The sequence below is a fragment of the Salmo salar genome, chromosome 08 (assembly GCF_965601325.2).
Source record: "Salmo salar chromosome 08, fSalSal1, whole genome shotgun sequence".
Classification (NCBI taxonomy): domain Eukaryota; kingdom Metazoa; phylum Chordata; class Actinopteri; order Salmoniformes; family Salmonidae; genus Salmo; species Salmo salar.
In genome coordinates this window covers 39,390,047-39,412,500 of record NC_138298.1, presented here as the reverse complement: position 1 = coordinate 39,412,500, position 22,454 = coordinate 39,390,047, and the positions used below count along the sequence as shown (strand labels likewise).

At 41.6% G+C, this 22,454-nt stretch overlaps 6 non-coding genes across 6 annotated transcripts; all 6 read right to left on the bottom strand.

The window, feature by feature from the left end:
* Positions 1-5,637: 5,637 nt before the first annotated feature.
* On the bottom strand, positions 5,638-5,800 carry LOC123744312 (U1 spliceosomal RNA). Its single transcript, XR_006770892.2, has one exon. It is a non-coding gene; the product is annotated as a U1 spliceosomal RNA (small nuclear RNA).
* Positions 5,801-8,685: 2,885 nt separating this feature from the next.
* LOC123744308 (U1 spliceosomal RNA) lies at positions 8,686-8,849 on the bottom strand. Its single transcript, XR_006770888.2, has one exon. It is a non-coding gene; the product is annotated as a U1 spliceosomal RNA (small nuclear RNA).
* Positions 8,850-11,880: 3,031 nt separating this feature from the next.
* Positions 11,881-12,044, bottom strand: LOC145853710 (U1 spliceosomal RNA). The gene has a single exon (XR_014374609.1). It is a non-coding gene; the product is annotated as a U1 spliceosomal RNA (small nuclear RNA).
* A 2,900-nt stretch (positions 12,045-14,944) lies between these two features.
* Positions 14,945-15,108, bottom strand: LOC145853694 (U1 spliceosomal RNA). The gene has a single exon (XR_014374593.1). It is a non-coding gene; the product is annotated as a U1 spliceosomal RNA (small nuclear RNA).
* Positions 15,109-17,977: 2,869 nt separating this feature from the next.
* LOC145853712 (U1 spliceosomal RNA) lies at positions 17,978-18,141 on the bottom strand. The gene has a single exon (XR_014374611.1). It is a non-coding gene; the product is annotated as a U1 spliceosomal RNA (small nuclear RNA).
* A 2,911-nt stretch (positions 18,142-21,052) lies between these two features.
* Positions 21,053-21,216, bottom strand: LOC145853699 (U1 spliceosomal RNA). The gene has a single exon (XR_014374598.1). It is a non-coding gene; the product is annotated as a U1 spliceosomal RNA (small nuclear RNA).
* Between the last annotated feature and the right edge of the window lie 1,238 nt (positions 21,217-22,454).

Sequence of the window (22,454 nt, the reverse complement as noted above, 5' to 3'; positions counted from 1 at the left end):
TGTATCCCCCCTCTCTCTCTCTGTACCCCCCTCTCTCTCTCTCTCTCTCTGTAATCTGTCCGTTCTATCTGTCTATCAGAGACACGTGGTGTTTAGGAGGTTTATGGCCGACTACATGTGCCCCTCTTCTGGCTCCGGGTCCCACTATCAGTCCATTTATGACACACAGGGGGAGGGAGGGAGGGAGGGAGAGAGAGAGAGAGCAGATAGATAGCAGAGAGGGAGAGAGAGAAACAGGAGCATGAAAGAGAGTGAGAGAGAGAGAGATAGCAGAGAGGGAGAGAGAGAAACAGAGAGAAACACTACCATTTATGACAGACAGACAGACAGACAGACAGACAGACAGACAGACAGACAGACAGACAGACAGACAGACAGACAGACAGACAGACAGACAGACAGACAGACAGACAGACAGACAGACAGACAGACAGACAGACAGACGAATTCATGTAGACAGCATGGTCCTGAAGTGTGTTGATCACCTGCTATCACCTGGGACCTGCAGGTGGAACTAAGAAATATAATGGGAAACAATGGGGAAACTATATTGCATAACACACAGTGCCACTAGCCCCAATAACATGTCCTTGACTTGATTATTTTACAGCACTCCTTAGGCAATCATATGAATAATTATTTGACCAATCCAAAAGCTGTTATAAATCTTATTTTGAACATTATAAACCTTATTTTGACTGTTCTAAAGCTTATTTTGACTGTTCTAAAGCTTATTTTGCCTGTTATACAACTTATTTTGCCTGTTATACAGCTTATTTGGGCTGTTCTAAAGATTATTTTGCCTGTTATACAGCTTATTTTGCCTGTTATACAGTTTATTTTGGCTGTTCTAAAGATTATTTTGACTGTTATAAAGCTTCTGTTTTGTTTATGTGTTTAACTCATTGTTATACGTGTAATACGATTACATAGTTTGTGACCGATGCAAAATCATTTATTTGTAAATATTTTTCGGCGTGATAGTTGCAATATAGTAGTATTCATTTATCTAACCAGATTTTATTCCTTTCTGTTCTCTTCCAATCCATTCTCCTATATTCCACACCATTCTAATTGTTGCAGAACAGTTTCATAGTTTGACCTAAGACAGAGTTTGTGGCGTCCCTGGTCACACATAGTGATGACAGTCAGCAAAAAGTTTTATCTGGACAGTCAAAGTATCACCATTAAGTTATTAGACAATCTAATCAATAAATATTAATCATCAGTTATTAGAGGTCTTATCACAGGATATTACATGGATAGGCCTCACCGTCACTACCTGGTGGTGCTAGTCTCTATATTACAGACTCCTCACCGTCACTACCTGGTGGTGTTAGTCTCTATATTACAGACTCCTCACCGTCACTACCTGGTGGTGCTAGTCTCTATATTATAGACTCCTCACAGTCACTACCTGGTGGTGCTAGTCTCTATATTACAGACTCCTCAGTCACTACCTGGTGGTGCTAGTCTCTATATTACAGACTCCTCACCGTCACTACCTGGTGGTGTTAGTCTCTATATTACAGACTCCTCCCAGTCACTACCTGGTGGTGCTAGTCTCTATATTATAGACTCCTCACAGTCACTACCTGGTGGTGCTAGTCTCTATATTACAGACTCCTCAGTCACTACCTGGTGGTGCTAGTCTCTATATTACAGACTCCTCACCGTCACTACCTGGTGGTGCTAGTCTCTATATTACAGACTCCTCCCAGTCATTACCTGGTGGTGCTAGTCTCTATATTACAGACTCCTCACAGTCACTACCTGGTGGTGCTAGTCTCTAAATTACAGACTCCTCCCAGTCATTACCTGGTGGTGCTAGTCTCTATATTACAGTCTCCTCCCAGTCACTACCTGGTGGTGCTAGTCTCTATATTACAGACTCCTCCCAGTCACTACCTGGTGGTGCTAGTCTCTATATTACAGACTCCTCCCAGTCACTACCTGGTGGTGCTAGTCTCTATATTACAGACTCCTCCCAGTCACTACCTGATGGTGCTAGTCTCCTCAGTCACTACCTGATGGTGCTAGTCTCCTCAGTCACTACCTGATGGTGCTAGTCTCCTCAGTCACTACCTGATGGTGCTAGTCTCCTCAGTCACTACCTGATGGTGTTAGTCTCCTCAGTCACTACCTGGTGGTGCTGTGTAGAAAGGATAATGGACCTATATTCATGCCTTTCCAGATTGCTAATAATCACTAGACAGACAGTCAGGGAGCAATGCACATTCCAAAAACTATGAATGGAGGACTATTTAGTGCAAATTTTGACGGCAAGGAAATATAACCAATTTTGATTGAAGACCTCATTGAAGACCGATGGCGCCTCTCGGGACAAAATTAGTTTGACACCCCTGATCTAATGGTTAAGGTTAGAGATTGGAAATGAAAGCTGATGCTCTGTCTGTAGCTAGTGGGTGAAATACATCTGCATGTGGTCTGTTCAGGTGGGTGCAACGTTAAAATAAAAACGTTAAGTGTTCAGGTATAGAAATGTGTTGTGTAGATAGATCAGGTACGAGTGTTTGTCATTCAGAACTAACTTGAAGGTATTGTGAGGGACTGACTGAATGGGATAGTTTGCTGGCTCACTCACGCCACCTGCTGGACTTCTGATGTTACAACACCTTGTTTCCTGGATACAGTATCAAATCTTCTCACACATTTCACTGCTATTCTGCTGTTGTTGTTCCAGACAATATCATCCACGTCACCTTCTTCTGCTATTCTGCTGTTGTTGTTGTTCCAGACAATATCATTCACGTCACCCTCTTCTGCTATTCTGCTGTTGTTGTTGACAATATGGAGTCCCACTGATGTGCTCTGTTTCACCACTGTATCACTTGACAATATTATTTGCATTCCAAGCTAGTCGTGGTCTGTGTCCCAATAAGCTCTTTCTCTTTCGAAGTGTGCACTTGAGCACTTCCCTTATTGGATTTCAAAGGAAATTACTAGTACTGTAGGTCTACATGTGAACTATGTCTAGCCCATGAATCAATAGGGAGTAGTGAACGAGTGCACACTTCATGACGAAGAGGGATTATTAGGACACGCTCATATCGTCTCTCCATCTGTTGTGAGGACAGACGCTGGGAGACGAGACGCAAGTACAGGGAGTGAACATTTAATAAACAACGGACAGCGCATGGCCAGGGGAAAAACGAAACGACCACAACGCTGACACGGGGAACAAACTGAGGAACAGACAGATATAGAGGGGGTAATCAACAAAGTGAAGGAGTCCAGGTGAGTCCAATGAGCACTGATGCGCGTAACGATGGTGACAGGTGTGAGTAATGATGGGCAGCCTGTCGCCTTCGAGCGCTAGAGCGGGGGAGCGGCAGGCAGGCGTGACAGACTATTTTTGTACCTGGGAGTGAATGGTGATCAATGCATTTTCTTCCTTGGTGATAAGATAAGATAGCATGAGATGAAAGTAGATGTTGAAAACTGATTGACGATCGTTAGTACATATTGGTTGGGGTGAGATAGGCCTTTATAGATGTAACGGACGTAGTCGTGAACCCCCGATCTCCCACGGGAGAAAACCAACGTCTTGACCAATGAGACCAAGAGGAAATGTTCTTATTTGGGCAGGGTTACCTCATAACCAGACCATGAGATTGATTCATCAAATCAAATGTATTTATATAGCCCTTCTTACATCAGCTGATATCTCAAAGTGCTGTACAGAAACCCAGCCTAAAACCCCAAACAGCAAGCAATGCAGGTGTAGAAGCACGGTGGCTAGGAAAAACTCCCTAGAAAGGCTAGAATGCGCATGTCCGCTACATAGGCATACCTGGCCTATAGGTCTGCGCCACGTTGTGAAGCAATACAGGTTTATTTCATATGACCTATAGTCAAACATTGCACAATATAAATATATGGTGTCACATCTAGATCCTTACATTGCTATAATAAGCCCTGTCATATTCAGGCTAAATTATAACTTCAATCTTCTCTCATATTTCAGTAATGTTCTGTATCATGTTGATTAAACTGTGGAAACTTGTTTTTTGATAAAATCATTTTGACTTGACACAGATCTACCTATCCTCTCCATGACCCATCGTTGTGAAACTGGCAGCACTTCTATGATAATTAAGTTCTATGGTTTTTTCTCATTTGAGAAAAAGTCAGTCCTCCACCCCTCTCCTCTGTCCTCTCTCCTCTGTGACCCGGAAACTGATAAGTGGTTGAGTGGTGGAGGAGATGTCAGTTCATTAGTAGGTCGAACGGAAGACTTGTCCTCCCCTCCTCGATAGTCCCCTTTCCCCCCGAGGATAGTCATGTGTATCCTACCTGAGTCCTTCACGAAAGAGTTTTGATATCTGCTCACACACCCTTTTAATCAGCTGTTGTTCTGTCTGAGGAGAAAAGCATACAGACATTTAAAAACAGTAGGCTACTTAATGTTTTATCTAGAATATGTAAATTAATTGTTTGTTTTTTATCACTTTATACATTTATTTTGGGATCCACCCCGTAGACGTCATCTGCCTGACGACGCGCGAGTTGAGGAGAGTCTCATTTCATAGAAGCTCCTTTTTGTTTCCTCTCCTCGCCGCCTCTTCTCGATTTTTCAAAAGGAATGCCAGAGAGGAAGGAGAGGATGTAGGAGTTGAGCAAATCAAATTGAGAAAAGACCTCTGACTTCCTGGTTAAATTCCCCCAAATTCTAAATAAAAATCCTGGGTTAAAAATCTCACAGATTTAGAAGTTGATCATCTACAGCGTCAAGCTAATTTCACTGAGGGCAGAGTGTCTGCGGGTTTTCGCTCCTTCCTTGCACTTGATTGACGAATTAAGGTCACTAATTAGTTATTGATTGGTGAAGAGGAGGACACAGGGGGTGAACTGCTACACTTGATGCCAAGTCGAGACAGACAAGAGGACAGAGGGACCAGAGAGTGTCTTTGGGGAAAGAGGAATGCCCTTTTTACATCTAAATATGCTTGCTGCTACAAATGTATGAGATGTATCTAATTACACACCACTAGGACTGAGATTACACACAACTAGGACTGGGATTACACACCACTAGCACTGGGATTTCACACCACTAGGACTTTGACTACAAACCACTAGGACTGGGATTACACACCACTAGGACTATGACTACACACCACTAGGACTGGGATTACACACCACTAGGATTACATACCACTAGGACTGTGACTGCACACCACCAGGACTGGGATTAAACACCACTAGGACTGGGATTACACACCACTAGGACTGGGATTAAACACCACTAGGACTGGGACTACACACCACTAGGACTGGGACTACACACCACTAGGACTACACACCTCTAGGACTGGGACTACACACCACTAGGACTACACACCACTAGGTCTATGACTACACACCTCTAGGACTGGGACTACACACCACTAGGACTACACACAACTAAATATATGACTACACACCTCTAGGTCTATGACTACACACCACTAGGTCTATGACTACACACCTCTAGGACGAAATAAAAATGAGTTTTTTTTAAATAGATCCTGAATTGTGAAGCCATTCATTTGAAGAGGAAGAACAGTAAAATGCTGATGAAACTCAATAGAACTCTGAGAATGACAGTCACTTAAGACGCAAATGAATTTAACATCAAGATCAGCAGAGAGCAGTCCCCCACTACCTGAAAGTCTGCAATCAAGATTTCCACATTTGGGAAATTCGCAGGGGTCAGCACAGCCAGAGTGCACTAGCTAAGCCTCGCCCTGGACGAACCACCTTCTTGATCACGGTGTCTCCCTTGCCAGATAAGTATGAGTTGTACACGTTGGTAGAGGGGGACTCATTCCAGGACAAAGGTGTTTGACTAACGGTTACCACTTCTACTACTGACAATACCACATCATATCGACCAGGGTCTAATAACGTTTACTAATGCAGTTGTGGACAAAGCGGTGGAAAAGCGATGCACTTTGTTTTATTATATTATATCGCTGTCTGACTATTTTCCCATCATGCAACACGGTAGAAATGCTGAAATCACATTCGTGCTCACACAGCCAACCGAAAGACACCAACTATTTCTGGTGTTTTGTAGCGTTCCAGACATTGTAGGAATAGTTTCATCACATACGACCCCAGATATAAAGGAGAAACAGTCGCCTACTACTTCATCAACAACAACAAGACACAGTAGTAGCTACTAGGGATAGGGGGCGATATTTTGACTTCCGGATGAAAAGCATGCGCAAAGTAAACTGCCTGCTACTCAGGCCCAGAAGCTAGGATATGCAGTGGTAGATATGGATAGAAAACACTCTAAAGTTTCTAAAACTGTTAAAATAACATCTGTGAGTAAAACAGAACTGAAATGGCAGGCGAAACCCTGAGGACAAACCACCCCTCCCAAAATAAATCATCCTACCACTGATTTCAATGGCTGGCACTTTTATAAAAGGGCGAAATCGTGCCCGATTGCAGTTCCTAGGGCTTCCACTAGATGTCAACAGTCTTTAGAAAGAGTTGCAGGCTGTTTTTTTTTTTAATGAGCCAGAAATTGTAGTTTTACTAGGTGGCTCCCATTTTGGCTGAAGTGTTTCCAAGCGCCTGACTGAGAGTGTTCTTTGGTATTTTTCACCGGTAAAGACAATAACAACTCTCAGTCTTAAATTTTATTGTTTATTTGCGTATTAGGATACCTAAGGATTGATTATAAACGTTGATTGACTTGTTTGGATAAGTTTATTGGTAACGTTTGGGATTCATTTTGTATGCATTTTGAAGGAAGGAAACCGAGTGGATTATTGATGAAGCGCGCCAGCTAAACTGAGTTTTTATGGATATAAAGAAGGACTTTATCGAACAAAAGGACCATTTGTAATGTAACTGGGACCTTTTGGAGTGCCAACAGAAGATCTTCAAAGGTAAGGCATATATTATATCGCTATTTCTGACTTTCGTGTCGCAACTCCCTGGTTGAAAATGATTTGTTATGCATTTGTGTGCTGGGCGCTGTCCTCAGATAATCGCATGGTTTGCTTTCACCGTAAAGCCTTTTTGAAATCTGACACGGCGGCTGGATTAACAACAAGTTAAGCTTTATTTTGATGTGTTGCACTTGTGATTTCATGAAAGTTTAATATTTATAGTAATTTAATTTGAATTTCGCGCTCTGCAATTTCACCGGATGTTGGCCAGGTGGGACGCTACTGTCCCACCTATCCCAAAGAAACAAATTCTTATTTACAATGAAGGCCTACACCGGCCAAACCTGGACAACGCTGGGCCAATTGAATAGGCTACTGCAACTCATAGTATGTAGTACTTTTCAGACAGGTGATCTATTATAAATTATAAACTGGGTGGTTTGAGCCCTGAATGCAGATTGACAAAAACAAATATTTTTACTGTTCTAATTTAGTTGGTAACCAGTTTCTAATATCAATAATGCCCTTCTGGGGGTTTGTGGTATATGGCCAATGCTAGAGTGACCCCTATCCACAAGAAGGGCAGCAAAACAGACCAGTATCAATTTTGAGTGAGCGGTCTAAGATGCTGGAAAAAGTAATTTATGAACAGATAGATGAATATACTGGCAAGAATTTCTCTGTTTTGACTGACTTCATCAGGAAATAAGTGGACCAGGAAAATGTCTGTGGAATAGTTGACCAGGGAAATGTCTGTGGCATTGTAATGGTTGACCAGGGAAATGTCTGTGGAATGGTAATGGTTGACCAGGGAAATGTCTGTTGTCATGTAATGGTTGACCAGGGAAATGTCTGTGGAGTGGTAACGGCTGACCAGGGAAATGTCTGTGGCATTGTAATGGTTGACCAGGGAAATGTCTGTTGTCATGGTAATGGATGACCAGGGAAATGTCTGTGGAATGGGAATGATTGAGCAGGGAAATGTCTGTTGTCATGGTAACAGTTAACCAGGGAAATGTCTGTTGTCATGGTAATAGTTGACCAGGGAAATGTCTGTGGCATGGTAATGGTTGACCAGGGAAATGTCTGTTATCATGGTAATGGTTGACCAGGGAAATTGTCTGTTGTCATGGTAATGGTTGACCAGGGAAATGTCTGTTGTCATGGTAATGGTTGACCAGGGAAATGTCTGTTGTCATGGTAATGGTTGACCAGGGAAATGGCTGTTGTCGTGGTAACGGTTGACCAGGGAAATGTCTGTTGTCATGGTAATAGCTGACCAGGGAAATATCTGTGGAATGGTAATGGATACAATATACAAAGTTGATGAGCCTTGGTGATATAGACCGATTCCATTTCAGATGATATGGGACTCCCAATCACGACCGTATGTGAGGCAGCCTGTTTATTGTGGTCTTAAATTACAAACGGTCCTATAAATGACTTAATTATCTAGCAAATAAAACACCTCAATCCAGATTAGATCTGAGGGCGCAAAATGATCCATTCACAAGTAGGCCTTTTCCTTGACATAATCAGGACATGACAGGCATAAATAATCACCAGTGCTACAATAACAGATCACACACATTGTGGTTATCAGAAGACAAAATGTATCTCTGAGGCCTTAGTTGGCTTTTAAATATATCCTACATTCTATAACCATTCATCTGATAAGGAAGAAAATGTAAATGATGATAAATCTCTTTGTCAACAGAACTCAAAGAGTTATAACTCAGAATAACAGCTTATACATTATTTTTAACATCAAGATCAGGGGAGAGCGCGAACGCAGTCCCCCACTACCAGAAATTATGCAATCAAGATTTCCACATTTGGGAAATTCGCAGGGGTCAGCACAGCCGGAGTGCAATGGCTGAGCCTCGTCCTGGGTGAACCGCCTTCTTGATCACGGTGTCTCTCTTGCCAGGTAAGTATGAGTTGTACACGTTGGTAGAGGGGCACTCATTCCAGGACAAAGGTGTTTGTCTAACGGTTACCACTTGTACTACTGACAATACCACATCATATCGACCAGGGTCTAATAACGTTTACTAATACAGTTGCGGACAAAGCGGTAGAAAAGCGATGCACTTTGTTTTATTATATTATATCGCTGTCTGACTATTTTTCCCATCATGCAACACGGTAGAAATGCTGAAATCACATTCGTGCTCACACAGCCAACCGAAAGACACCAACTATTTCTGGTGTTTTGTAGCGTTTTGTAGCGTTCCAGACATTGTAGGAATAGTTTCATCACATACGACCCCAGATATAAAGGAGAAACAGTCGCCTACTACTTCATCAACAACAACAAGACACAGTAGTAGCTACTAGGGATAGGGGGCGATATTTTGACTTCCGGATGAAAAGCATGCGCAAAGTAAACTGCCTGCTACTCAGGCCCAGAAGCTAGGATATGCAGTGGTAGATATGGATAGAAAACACTCTAAAGTTTCTAAAACTGTTAAAATAACGTCTGTGAGTAAAACAGAACTGAAATGGCAGGCGAAACCCCGAGGACAAACCATCCCCCTCCCCTTAAAAAGGAATCCTCCTACCACTGATTTCAATGGCTGGCACTTTTATAAAAGGGCGAAATCGTGCCCGATTGCAGTTCCTAGGGCTTCCACTAGATGTCAACACTCGTTAGAAAGAGTTGCAGGCTGTTTTTTTTTTTTAATGAGCCAGAAATTGCAGTTTTACTAGGTGGCTCCCATTTTGGCTTTAGTGTTTCCAAGTGCGTGACTGAGAGTGTTCTTTGGTATTTTTCACCGGTAAAGACAATAATGATTCTCAGTCTTAAATTGTATTGTTTATTTGCGTATTAGGATACCTAAGGATTGATTATAAACGTTGATTGACTTGTTTGGATAAGTTTATTGGTAAAGTTTGGGATTAATTTTGTATGCATTTTGAAGGAAGGAAACCGAGTGGATTATTGATGAAGCGCGCCAGCTAAACTGAGTTTTTATGGATATAAAGAAGGACTTTATCGAACAAAAGGACCATTTGTAATGTAACTGGGACTTTTTGGAGTGCCAACAGAAGATCTTCAAAGGTAAGGCATATATTATATCGCTATTTCTGACTTTCGTGTCGCAACTCCCTGGTTGAAAATGATTTGTTATGCATTTGTGTGCTGGGCGCTGTCCTCAGATAATCGCATGGTTTGCTTTCACCGTAAAGCCTTTTTGAAATCTGACACGGCGGCTGGATTAACAACAAGTTAAGCTTTATTTTGATGTGTTGCACTTGTGATTTCATGAAAGTTTAATATTTATAGTAATTTAATTTGAATTTCGCGCTCTGCAAATTTCACCGGATGTTGGCCAGGTGGGACGCTACTGTCCCACCTATCCCAAAGAAACAAATTCTTATTTACAATGAAGGCCTACACCGGCCAAACCTGGACAACGCTGGGCCAATTGAATAGGCTACTGCAACTCATAGTATGTAGTACTTTTCAGACAGGTGATCTATTATAAATTATAAACTGGGTGGTTTGAGCCTTGAATGCAGATTGACAAAAACAAATATTTTTACTGTTCTAATTTAGTTGGTAACCAGTTTCTAATATCAATAATGCCCTTCTGGGGGTTTGTGGTATATGGCCAATGCTAGAGTGACCCCTATCCAGAAGAAGGGCAGCAAAACAGACCTGTATCAATTTTGAGTGAGCGGTCTAAGATGCTGGAAAAAGTAATTTATGAACAGATAGAGGAATATACTGGCAAGAATTTCTCTGTTTTGACTGACTTCATCAGGAAATAAGTGGACCAGGAAAATGTCTGTGGAATAGTTGACCAGGGAAATGTCTGTGGCATTGTAATGGTTGACCAGGGAAATGTCTGTGGAATGGTAATGGTTGACCAGGGAAATGTCTGTTGTCATGGTAATGGTTGACCAGGGAAATGTCTGTTGTCATGGTAATGGTTGAACAGGGAAATGTCTGTGGAGTGGTAACAGTTAACCAGGGAAATGTCTGTGGAATAGTTGACCAGGGAAATGTCTGTTGTCATGTAATGGTTGAACAGGGAAATGTCTGTGGAGTGGTAACGGCTGACCAGGGAAATGTCGGTGGCATTGTAATGGTTGACCAGGGAAATGTCTGTTGTCATGGTAATGGATGACCAGGGAAATGTCTGTGGAATGGGAATGATTGAGCAGGGAAATGTCTGTTGTCATGGTAACAGTTAACCAGGGAAATGTCTGTTGTCATGGTAATAGTTGACCAGGGAAATGTCTGTGGCATGGTAATGGTTGACCAGGGAAATGTCTGTGGAATGGTAATGGTTGACCAGGGAAATTGTCTGTTGTCATGGTAATGGTTGACCAGGGAAATGTCTGTTGTCATGGTAATGGTTGACCAGGGAAATGTCTGTTGTCATGGTAATGGTTGACCAGGGAAATGGCTGTTGTCGTGGTAACGGTTGACCAGGGAAATGTCTGTTGTCATGGTAATAGCTGACCAGGGAAATATCTGTGGAATGGTAATGGATACAATATACAAAGTTGATGAGCCTTGGTGATATAGACCGATTCCATTTCAGATGATATGGGACTCCCAATCACGACCGTATGTGAGGCAGCCTGTTTATTGTGGTCTTAAATTACAAACGGTCCTATAAATGACTTAATTATCTAGCGAATAAAACACCTCAATCCAGATTAGATCTGAGGGCGCAAAATGATCCATTCACAAGTAGGCCTTTTCCTTGACATAATCAGGACATGACAGGCATAAATAATCACCAGTGCTACAATAACAGATCACACACATTGTGGTTATCAGAAGACAAAATGTATCTCTGAGGCCTTAGTTGGCTTTTAAATATATCCTACATTCTATAACCATTCATCTGATAAGGAAGAAAATGTAAATGATGATAAATCTCTTTGTCAACAGAACTCAAAGAGTTATAACTCAGAATACCAGCTTATACATTATTTTTAACATCAAGTTCAGGGGAGAGCGCGAACGCAGTCCCCCACTACCAGAAATTATGCAATCAAGATTTCCACATTTGGGAAATTCGCAGGGGTCAGCACAGCCGGAGTGCAATGTTTGAGCCTCGCCCTGGGTGAACCGCCTTCTTGATCACGGTGTCTCTCTTGCCAGGTAAGTATGAGTTGTACACGTTGGTAGAGGGGCACTCATTCCAGGACAAAGGTGTTTGTCTAACGGTTACCACTTGTACTACTGACAATACCACATCATATCGACCAGGGTCTAATAACGTTTACTAATACAGTTGCGGACAAAGCGGTGGAAAAGCGATGCACTTTGTTTTATTATATTATATCGCTGTCTGACTATTTTTCCCATCATGCAACACGGTAGAAATGCTGAAATCACATTCGTGCTCACACAGCCAACCGAAAGACACCAACTATTTCTGGTGTTTTGTAGCGTTTTGTAGCGTTCCAGACATTGTAGGAATAGTTTCATCACATACGACCCCAGATATAAAGGAGAAACAGTCGCCTACTACTTCATCAACAACAACAAGACACAGTAGTAGCTACTAGGGATAGGGGGCGATATTTTGACTTCTGGATGAAAAGCATGCGCAAAGTAAACTGCCTGCTACTCAGGCCCTGAAGCTAGGATATGCATTGGTAGATATGGATAGAAAACACTCTAAAGTTTCTAAAACTGTTAAAATAACGTCTGTGAGTAAAACAGAACTGAAATGGCAGGCGAAACCCCGAGGACAAACCATCCCCCTCCCCTTAAAAAGGAATCCTCCTACCACTGATTTCAATGGCTGGCACTTTTATAAAAGGGCGAAATCGTGCCCGATTGCAGTTCCTAGGGCTTCCACTAGATGTCAACACTCGTTAGAAAGAGTTGCAGGCTGTTTTTTTTTTAATGAGCCAGAAATTGCAGTTTTACTAGGTGGCTCCCATTTTGGCTGTAGTGTTTCCAAGTGCGTGACTGAGAGTGTTCTTTGGTATTTTTCAGCGGTAAAGACGATAATGATTCTCAGTCTTAAATTGTATTGTTTATTTGCGCATTAGGATACCTAAGGATTGATTATAAACGTTGATTGACTTGTTTGGATAAGTTTATTGGTAACGTTTGGGATTCATTTTGTATGCATTTTGAAGGAAGGAAACCGAGTGGATTATTGATGAAGCGCGCCAGCTAAACTGAGTTTTTATGGATATAAAGAAGGACTTTATCGAACAAAAGGACCATTTGTAATGTAACTGGGACCTTTTGGAGTGCCAACAGAAGATCTTCAAAGGTAAGGCATATATTATATCGCTATTTCTGACTTTCGTGTCGCAACTCCCTGGTTGAAAATGATTTGTTATGCATTTGTGTGCTGGGCGCTGTCCTCAGATAATCGCATGGTTTGCTTTCACCGTAAAGCCTTTTTGAAATCTGACACGGCGGCTGGATTAACAACAAGTTAGGCTTTATTTTGATGTGTTGCACTTGTGATTTCATGAATGTTTAATATTTATAGTAATTTAATTTGAATTTCGCGCTCTGCAATTTCACCGGATGTTGGCCAGGTGGGACGCTACTGTCCCACCTATCCCAAAGAAACAAATTCTTATTTACAATGAAGGCCTACACCGGCCAAACCTGGACAACGCTGGGCCAATTGAATAGGCTACTGCAACTCATAGTATGTAGTACTTTTCAGACAGGTGATCTATTATAAATTATAAACTGGGTGGTTTGAGCCCTGAATGCAGATTGACAAAAACAAATATTTTTACTGTTCTAATTTAGTTGGTAACCAGTTTCTAATATCAATAATGCCCTTCTGGGGGTTTGTGGTATATGGCCAATGCTAGCGTGACCCCTATCCACAAGAAGGGCAGCAAAACAGACCTGTATCAATTTTGAGTGAGCGGTCTAAGATGCTGGAAAAAGTAATTTATGAACAGATAGAGGAATATACTGGCAAGAATTTCTCTGTTTTGACTGACTTCATCAGGAAATAAGTGGACCAGGAAAATGTCTGTGGAATAGTTGACCAGGGAAATGTCTGTGGCATTGTAATGGTTGACCAGGGAAATGTCTGTGGAATGGTAATGGTTGACCAGGGAAATGTCTGTTGTCATGGTAATCGTTGACCAGGGAAATGTCTGTTGTCATGGTAATGGTTGACCAGGGAAATGTATGTGGAATGGTAATGGTTGACCAGGGAAATGTCTGTTGTCATGGTAATGGCTGACCAGGGAAATGTCTGTGGCATTGTAATGGTTGACGAGGGAAATGTCTGTTGTCATGGTAATGGATGACCAGGGAAATGTCTGTGGAATGGGAATGATTGAGCAGGGAAATGTCTGTTGTCATGGTAACAGTTGACCAGTGAAATGTCTGTTGTCATGGTAATAGTTGACCAGGGAAATGTCTGTGGCATGGTAATGGTTGACCAGGGAAATGTCTGTGGAATGGTAATGGTTGACCAGGGAAATGTCTGTTGTCATGGTAATGGTTGACCAGGGAAATGGCTGTTGTCGTGGTAACGGTTGACCAGGGAAATGTCTGTTGTCATGGTAATAGCTGACCAGGGAAATATCTGTGGAATGGTAATGGATACAATATACAAAGTTGATGAGCCTTGGTGATATAGACCGATTCCATTTCAGATGATATGGGACTCCCAATCACGACCGTATGTGAGGCAGCCTGTTTATTGTGGTCTTAAATTACAAACGGTCCTATAAATGACTTAATTATCTAGCGAATAAAACACCTCAATCCAGATTAGATCTGAGGGCGCAAAATGATCCATTCACAAGTCGGCCTTTTCCTTGACATAATCAGGACATGACAGGCATAAATAATCACCAGTGCTACAATAACAGATCACACACATTGTGGTTATCAGAAGACAAAATGTATCTCTGAGGCCTTAGTTGGCTTTTAAATATATCCTACATTCTATAACCATTCATCTGATAAGGAAGAAAATGTAAATGATGATAAATCTCTTTGTCAACAGAACTGAAAGAGTTATAACTCGAAATACCAGCTTATATATTATTTTTAACATCAAGATCAGGGGAGAGCGCGAACGCAGTCCCCCACTACCAGAAATTATGCAATCGAGATTTCCACATTTGGGAAATTCGCAGGGGTCAGCACAGCCGGAGTGCAATGGCTGAGCCTCGCCCTGGGTGAACCGCCTTCTTGATCACGGTGTCTCTCTTGCCAGGTAAGTATGAGTTGTACACGTTGGTAGAGGGGCACTCATTCCAGGACAAAGGTGTTTGTCTAACGGTTACCACTTGTACTACTGACAATACCACATCATATCGACCAGGGTCTAATAACGTTTACTAATACAGTTGCGGACAAAGCGGTGGAAAAGCGATGCACTTTGTTTTATTATATTATATCGCTGTCTGACTATTTTTCCCATCATGCAACACGGTAGAAATGCTGAAATCACATTCGTGCTCACACAGCCAACCGAAAGACACCAACTATTTCTGGTGTTTTGTAGCGTTTTGTAGCGTTCCAGACATTGTAGGAATAGTTTCATCACATACGACCCCAGATATAAAGGAGAAACAGTCGCCTACTACTTCATCAACAACAACAAGACACAGTAGTAGCTACTAGGGATAGGGGGCGATATTTTGACTTCTGGATGAAAAGCATGCGCAAAGTAAACTGCCTGCTACTCAGGCCCTGAAGCTAGGATATGCATTGGTAGATATGGATAGAAAACACTCTAAAGTTTCTAAAACTGTTAAAATAACGTCTGTGAGTAAAACAGAACTGAAATGGCAGGCAAAACCCCGAGGACAAACCATCCCCCTCCCCTTAAAAAGGAATCCTCCTACCACTGATTTCAATGGCTGGCACTTTTATAAAAGGGCGAAATCGTGCCCGATTGCAGTTCCTAGGGCTTCCACTAGATGTCAACACTCGTTAGAAAGAGTTGCAGGCTGTTTTTTTTTTTAATGAGCCAGAAATTGCAGTTTTACTAGGTGGCTCCCATTTTGGCTGTAGTGTTTCCAAGTGCGTGACTGAGAGTGTTCTTTGGTATTTTTCAGCGGTAAAGACGATAATGATTCTCAGTCTTAAATTGTATTGTTTATTTGCGTATTAGGATACCTAAGGATTGATTATAAACGTTGATTGACTTGTTTGGATAAGTTTATTGGTAACGTTTGGTATTAATTTTGTATGCATTTTGAAGGAAGGAAACCGAGTGGATTATTGATGAAGCGCGCCAGCTAAACTGAGTTTTTATGGATATAAAGAAGGACTTTATCGAACAAAAGGACCATTTGTAATGTAACTGGGACCTTTTGGAGTGCCAACAGAAGATCTTCAAAGGTAAGGCATATATTATATCGCTATTTCTGACTTTCGTGTCGCAACTCCCTGGTTGAAAATGATTTGTTATGCATTTGTGTGCTGGGCGCTGTCCTCAGATAATCGCATGGTTTGCTTTCACCGTAAAGCCTTTTTGAAATCTGACACGGCGGCTGGATTAACAACAAGTTAAGCTTTATTTTGATGTGTTGCACTTGTGATTTCATGAATGTTTAATATTTATAGTAATTTAATTTGAATTTCACGCTCTGCAATTTCACCGGATGTTGGCCAGGTGGGACGCTACTGTCCCACCTATCCCAAAGAAACAAATTCTTATTTACAATGAAGGCCTACACCGGCCAAACCTGGACAACGCTGGGCCAATTGAATAGGCTACTGCAACTCATAGTGTGTAGTACTTTTCAGACAGGTGATCTATTATAAATTATAAACTGGGTGGTTTGAGCCCTGAATGCAGATTGACAAAAACAAATATTTTTACTGTTCTAATTTAGTTGGTAACCAGTTTCTAATATCAATAATGCCCTTCTGGGGGTTTGTGGTATATGGCCAATGCTAGCGTGACCCCTATCCACAAGAAGGGCAGCAAAACAGACCTGTATCAATTTTGAGTGAGCGGTCTAAGATGCTGGAAAAAGTAATTTATGAACAGATAGAGGAATATACTGGCAAGAATTTCTCTGTTTTGACTGACTTCATCAGGAAATAAGTGGACCAGGAAAATGTCTGTGGAATAGTTGACCAGGGAAATGTCTGTGGCATTGTAATGGTTGACCAGGGAAATGTCTGTGGAATGGTAATGGTTGACCAGGGAAATGTCTGTGGAGTGGTAACGGCTGACCAGGGAAATGTCTGTGGCATTGTAATGGTTGACCAGGGAAATGTCTGTTGTCATGGTAATGGATGACCAGGGAAATGTCTGTGGAATGGGAATGATTGAGCAGGGAAATGTCTGTTGTCATGGTAACAGTTAACCAGGGAAATGTCTGTTGTCATGGTAATAGTTGACCAGGGAAATGTCTGTGGCATGGTAATGGTTGACCAGGGAAATGTCTGTTATCATGGTAATGGTTGACCAGGGAAATTGTCTGTTGTCATGGTAATGGTTGACCAGGGAAATGTCTGTTGTCATGGTAATGGTTGACCAGGGAAATGTCTGTTGTCATGGTAATGGTTGACCAGGGAAATGGCTGTTGTCGTGGTAACGGTTGACCAGGGAAATGTCTGATGTCATGGTAATAGCTGACCAGGGAAATATCTGTGGAATGGTAATGGATACAATATACAAAGTTGATGAGCCTTGGTGATATAGACCGATTCCATTTCAGATGATATGGGACTCCCAATCACGACCGTATGTGAGGCAGCCTGTTTATTGTGGTCTTAAATTACAAACGGTCCTATAAATGACTTAATTATCTAGCGAATAAAACACCTCAATCCAGATTAGATCTGAGGGCGCAAAATGATCCATTCACAAGTCGGCCTTTTCCTTGACATAATCAGGACATGACAGGCATAAATAATCACCAGTGCTACAATAACAGATCACACACATTGTGGTTATCAGAAGACAAAATGTATCTCTGAGGCCTTAGTTGGCTTTTAAATATATCCTACATTCTATAACCATTCATCTGATAAGGAAGAAAATGTAAATGATGATAAATCTCTTTGTCAACAGAACTCAAAGAGTTATAACTCGGAATACCAGCTTATACATTATTTTTAACATCAAGATCAGGGGAGAGCGCGAACGCAGTCCCCCACTACCAGAAATTATGCAATCAAGACTTCCACATTTGGGAAATTCGCAGGGGTCAGCACAGCCGTAGTGCAATGGCTGAGCCTCGCCCTGGGTGAAGCGCCTTCTTTATCACAGTGTCTCCCTTGCCAGGTAAGTATGAGTTGTACACGTTGGTAGAGGGGCACTCATTCCAGGACAAAGGTGTTTGTCTAACGGTTACCACTTGTACTACTGACAATACCACATCATATCGACCAGGGTCTAATAACGTTTACTAATACAGTTGCGGACAAAGCGGTGGAAAAGTGATGCACTTTGTTTTATTATATCGCTGTGTGACTATTTTTCCCATCATGCAACACGGTAGAAATGCTGAAATCACATTCGTGCTCACACAGCCAACCGAAAGACACCAACTATTTCTGGTGTTTTGTAGCGTTCCAGACATTGTAGGAATAGTTTCATCACATACGACCCCAGATATAAAGGAGAAACAGTCGCCTACTACTTCATCAACAACAACAAGACACAGTAGTAGCTACTAGGGATAGGGGGCGATATTTTGACTTCCGGATGAAAAGCATGCGCAAAGTAAATTGCCTGCTACTTAGGCCCAGAAGCTAGGATATGCATTGGTAGATATGGATGGAAAACACTCTAAAGTTTCTAAAACTGTTAAAATAACGTCTGTGAGTAAAACAGAACTGAAATGGCAGGCAAAACCCCGAGGACAAACCATCCCCCTCCCCCCCAAAAGAAATCCTCCTACCACTGATTTCAATGGCTGGCACTTTTATAAAAGGGCGAAATCGTGCCCGATTGCAGTTCCTAGGGCTTCCACTAGATGTCAACAGTCGTTAGAAAGAGTTGCAGGCTGTTTTTTTTTTAAATTAGCCAAAAATTGCAGTTTTACTAGGTGGCTCCCATTTTGGCTGTAGTGTTTCAAAGTGCGTGACTAAGAGTGTTCTTTGGTATTTTTCACCGGTAAAGACAATAATGATTCTCAGTCTTAAATTGTATTGTTTATTTGCGTATTAGGATACCTAAGGATTGATTATAAACGTTGATTGACTTGTTTGGATAAGTTTATTGGTAACGTTTGGGATTAATTTTGTATGCATTTTGAAGGAAGGAAACCGAGTGGATTATTGATGAAGCGCGCCAGCTAAACTGAGTTTTTATGGATATAAAGAAGGACTTTATCGAACAAAAGGACCATTTGTAATGTAACTGGGACCTTTTGGAGTGCCAACAGAAGATCTTCAAAGGTAAGGCATATATTATATCGCTATTTCTGACTTTCGTGTCGCAACTCCCTGATTGAAAATGATTTGTTATGCATTTGTGTGCTGGGCGCTGTCCTCAGATAATCGCATGGTTTGCTTTCACCGTAAAGCCTTTTTGAAATCTGACACGGCGGCTGGATTAACAACAAGTTAAGCTTTATTTTGATGTGTTGCACTTGTGATTTCATGAAAGTTTAATATTTATAGTAATTTAATTTGATTTTCGCGCTCTGCAATTTCACCGGATGTTGGCCAGGTGGGACGCTACTGTCCCACCTATCCCAAAGAAACAAATTCTTATTTACAATGAAGGCCTACACCGGCCAAACCTGGACAACGCTGGGCCAATTGAATAGGCTACTGCAACTCATACTTTTCAGACAGGTGATCTATTATAAATTATAAACTGGGTGGTTTGAGCCCTGAATGCAGATTGACAAAAACAAATATTTTTACTGTTCTAATTTAGTTGGTAACCAGTTTCTAATATCAATAATGCCCTTCTGGGGGTTTGTGGTATATGGCCAATGCTAGAGTGACCCCTATCCAGAAGAAGGGCAGCAAAACAGACCTGTATCAATTTTGAGTGAGCGGTCTAAGATGCTGGAAAAAGTAATTTATGAACAGATAGAGGAAAATACTGGCAAGAATTTCTCTGTTTTGACTGACTTCATCAGGAAATAAGTGGACCAGGAAAATGTCTGTGGAATAGTTGACCAGGGAAATGTCTGTGGCATTGTAATGGTTGACCAGGGAAATGTCTGTGGAATGGTAATGGTTGACCAGGGAAATGTCTGTTGTCATGGTAATGGTTGACCAGGGAAATGTCTGTTGTCATGGTAATGGTTGACCAGGGAAATGTATGTGGAATGGTAATGGTTGACCAGGGAAATGTCTGTTGTCATGGTAATGGCTGACCAGGGAAATGTCTGTGGCATTGTAATGGTTGACCAGGGAAATGTCTGTTGTCATGGTAATGGATGACCAGGGAAATGTCTGTGGAATGGAAATGATTGAGCAGGGAAATGTCTGTTGTCATTGTAACAGTTAACCAGGGAAAATGTCTGTTGTCATGGTAATAGTTGACCAGGGAAATGTCTGTGGCATGGTAATGGTTGACCAGGGAAATGTCTGTGGAATGGTAATGGTTGACCAGGGAAATGTCTGTTGTCATGGTAATGGTTGACCAGGGAAATGTATGTTGTCATGGTAATGGTTGACCAGGGAAATGTCTGTTGTCATGGTAACGGTTGACCAGGGAAATGTCTGTTGTCATGGTAATAGCTGACCAGGGAAATATCTGTGGAATGGTAATGGATACAATATACAAAGTTGATGAGCCTTGGTGATATAGACCGATTCCATTTCAGATGATATGGGACTCCCAATCACGACCGTATGTGAGGCAGCCTGTTTATTGTGGTCTTAAATTACAAACGGTCCTATAAATGACTTAATTATCTAGCGAATAAAACACCTCAATCCAGATTAGATCTGAGGGCGCAAAATGATCCATTCACAAGTAAGCCTTTTCCTTGACATAATCAGGACATGACAGGCATAAATAATCACCAGTGCTACAATAACAGATCACACACATTGTGGTTATCAGAAGACAAAATGTATCTCTGAGGCCTTAGTTGGCTTTTAAATATATCCTACATTCTATAACCATTCATCTGATAAGGAAGAAAATGTAAATGATGATAAATCTCTTTGTCAACAGAACTCAAAGAGTTATAACTCAGAATACCAGCTTATACATTATTTTTAACATCAAGATCAGGGGAGAGCGCGAACGCAGTCCCCCACTACCAGAAATTATGCAATCGAGATTTCCACATTTGGGAAATTCGCAGGGGTCAGCACAGCCAGAGTGCAATGGCTGAGCCTCGCCCTGGGTGAACCGCCTTCTTGATCACAGTGTCTCTCTTGCCAGGTAAGTATGAGTTGTACACGTTGGTAGAGGGGCACTCATTCCAGGACAAAGGTGTTTGTCTAACGGTTACCACTTGTACTACTGACAATACCACATCATATCGACCAGGGTCTAATAACGTTTACTAATACAGTTGCGGACAAAGCGGTGGAAAAGCGATGCACTTTGTTTTATTATATTATATCGCTGTCTGACTATTTTTCCCATCATGCAACACGGTAGAAATGCTGAAATCACATTCGTGCTCACACAGCCACCCGAAAGACACCAACTATTTCTGGTGTTTTGTAGCGTTCCAGACATTGTAGGAATAGTTTCATCACATACGACCCCAGATATAAAGGAGAAACAGTCGCCTACTACTTCATCAACAACAACAAGACACAGTAGTAGCTACTAGGGATAGGGGGCGATATTTTGACTTCCGGATGAAAAGCATGCGCAAAGTAAACTGCCTGCTACTCAGGCCCAGAAGCTAGGATATGCATTGGTAGATATGGATAGAAAACACTCTAAAGTTTCTAAAACTGTTAAAATAACGTCTGTGAGTAAAACAGAACTGAAATGGCAGGCGAAACCCCGAGGACAAACCATCCCCCTCCCCCCCAAAAGAAATCCTCCTACCACTGATTTCAATGGCTGGCACTTTTATAAAAGGGCGAAATCGTGCCCGATTGCAGTTCCTAGGGCTTCCACTAGATGTCAACAGTCGTTAGAAAGAGTTGCAGGCTGTTTTTTTTTTTAAATGAGCCAGAAATTGCAGTTTTACTAGGTGGCTCCCATTTTGGCTGTAGTGTTTCAAAGTGCGTGACTGAGAGTGTTCTTTGGTATTTTTCACCGGTAAAGACAATAATGATTCTCAGTCTTAAATTGTATTGTTTATTTGCGTATTAGGATACCTAAGGATTGATTATAAACGTTGATTGACTTGTTTGGATAAGTTTATTGGTAACGTTTGGGATTCATTTTGTATGCATTTTGAAGGAAGGAAACCGAGTGGATTATTGATGAAGCGCGCCAGCTAAACTGAGTTTTTATGGATATAAAGAAGGACTTTATTGAACAAAAGGACCATTTGTAATGTAACTGGGACCTTTTGGAGTGCCAACAGAAGATCTTCAAAGGTAAGGCATATATTATATCGCTATTTCTGACTTTCGTGTCGCAACTCCCTGGTTGAAAATGATTTGTTATGCATTTGTGTGCTGGGCGCTGTCCTCAGATAATCGCATGGTTTGCTTTCACC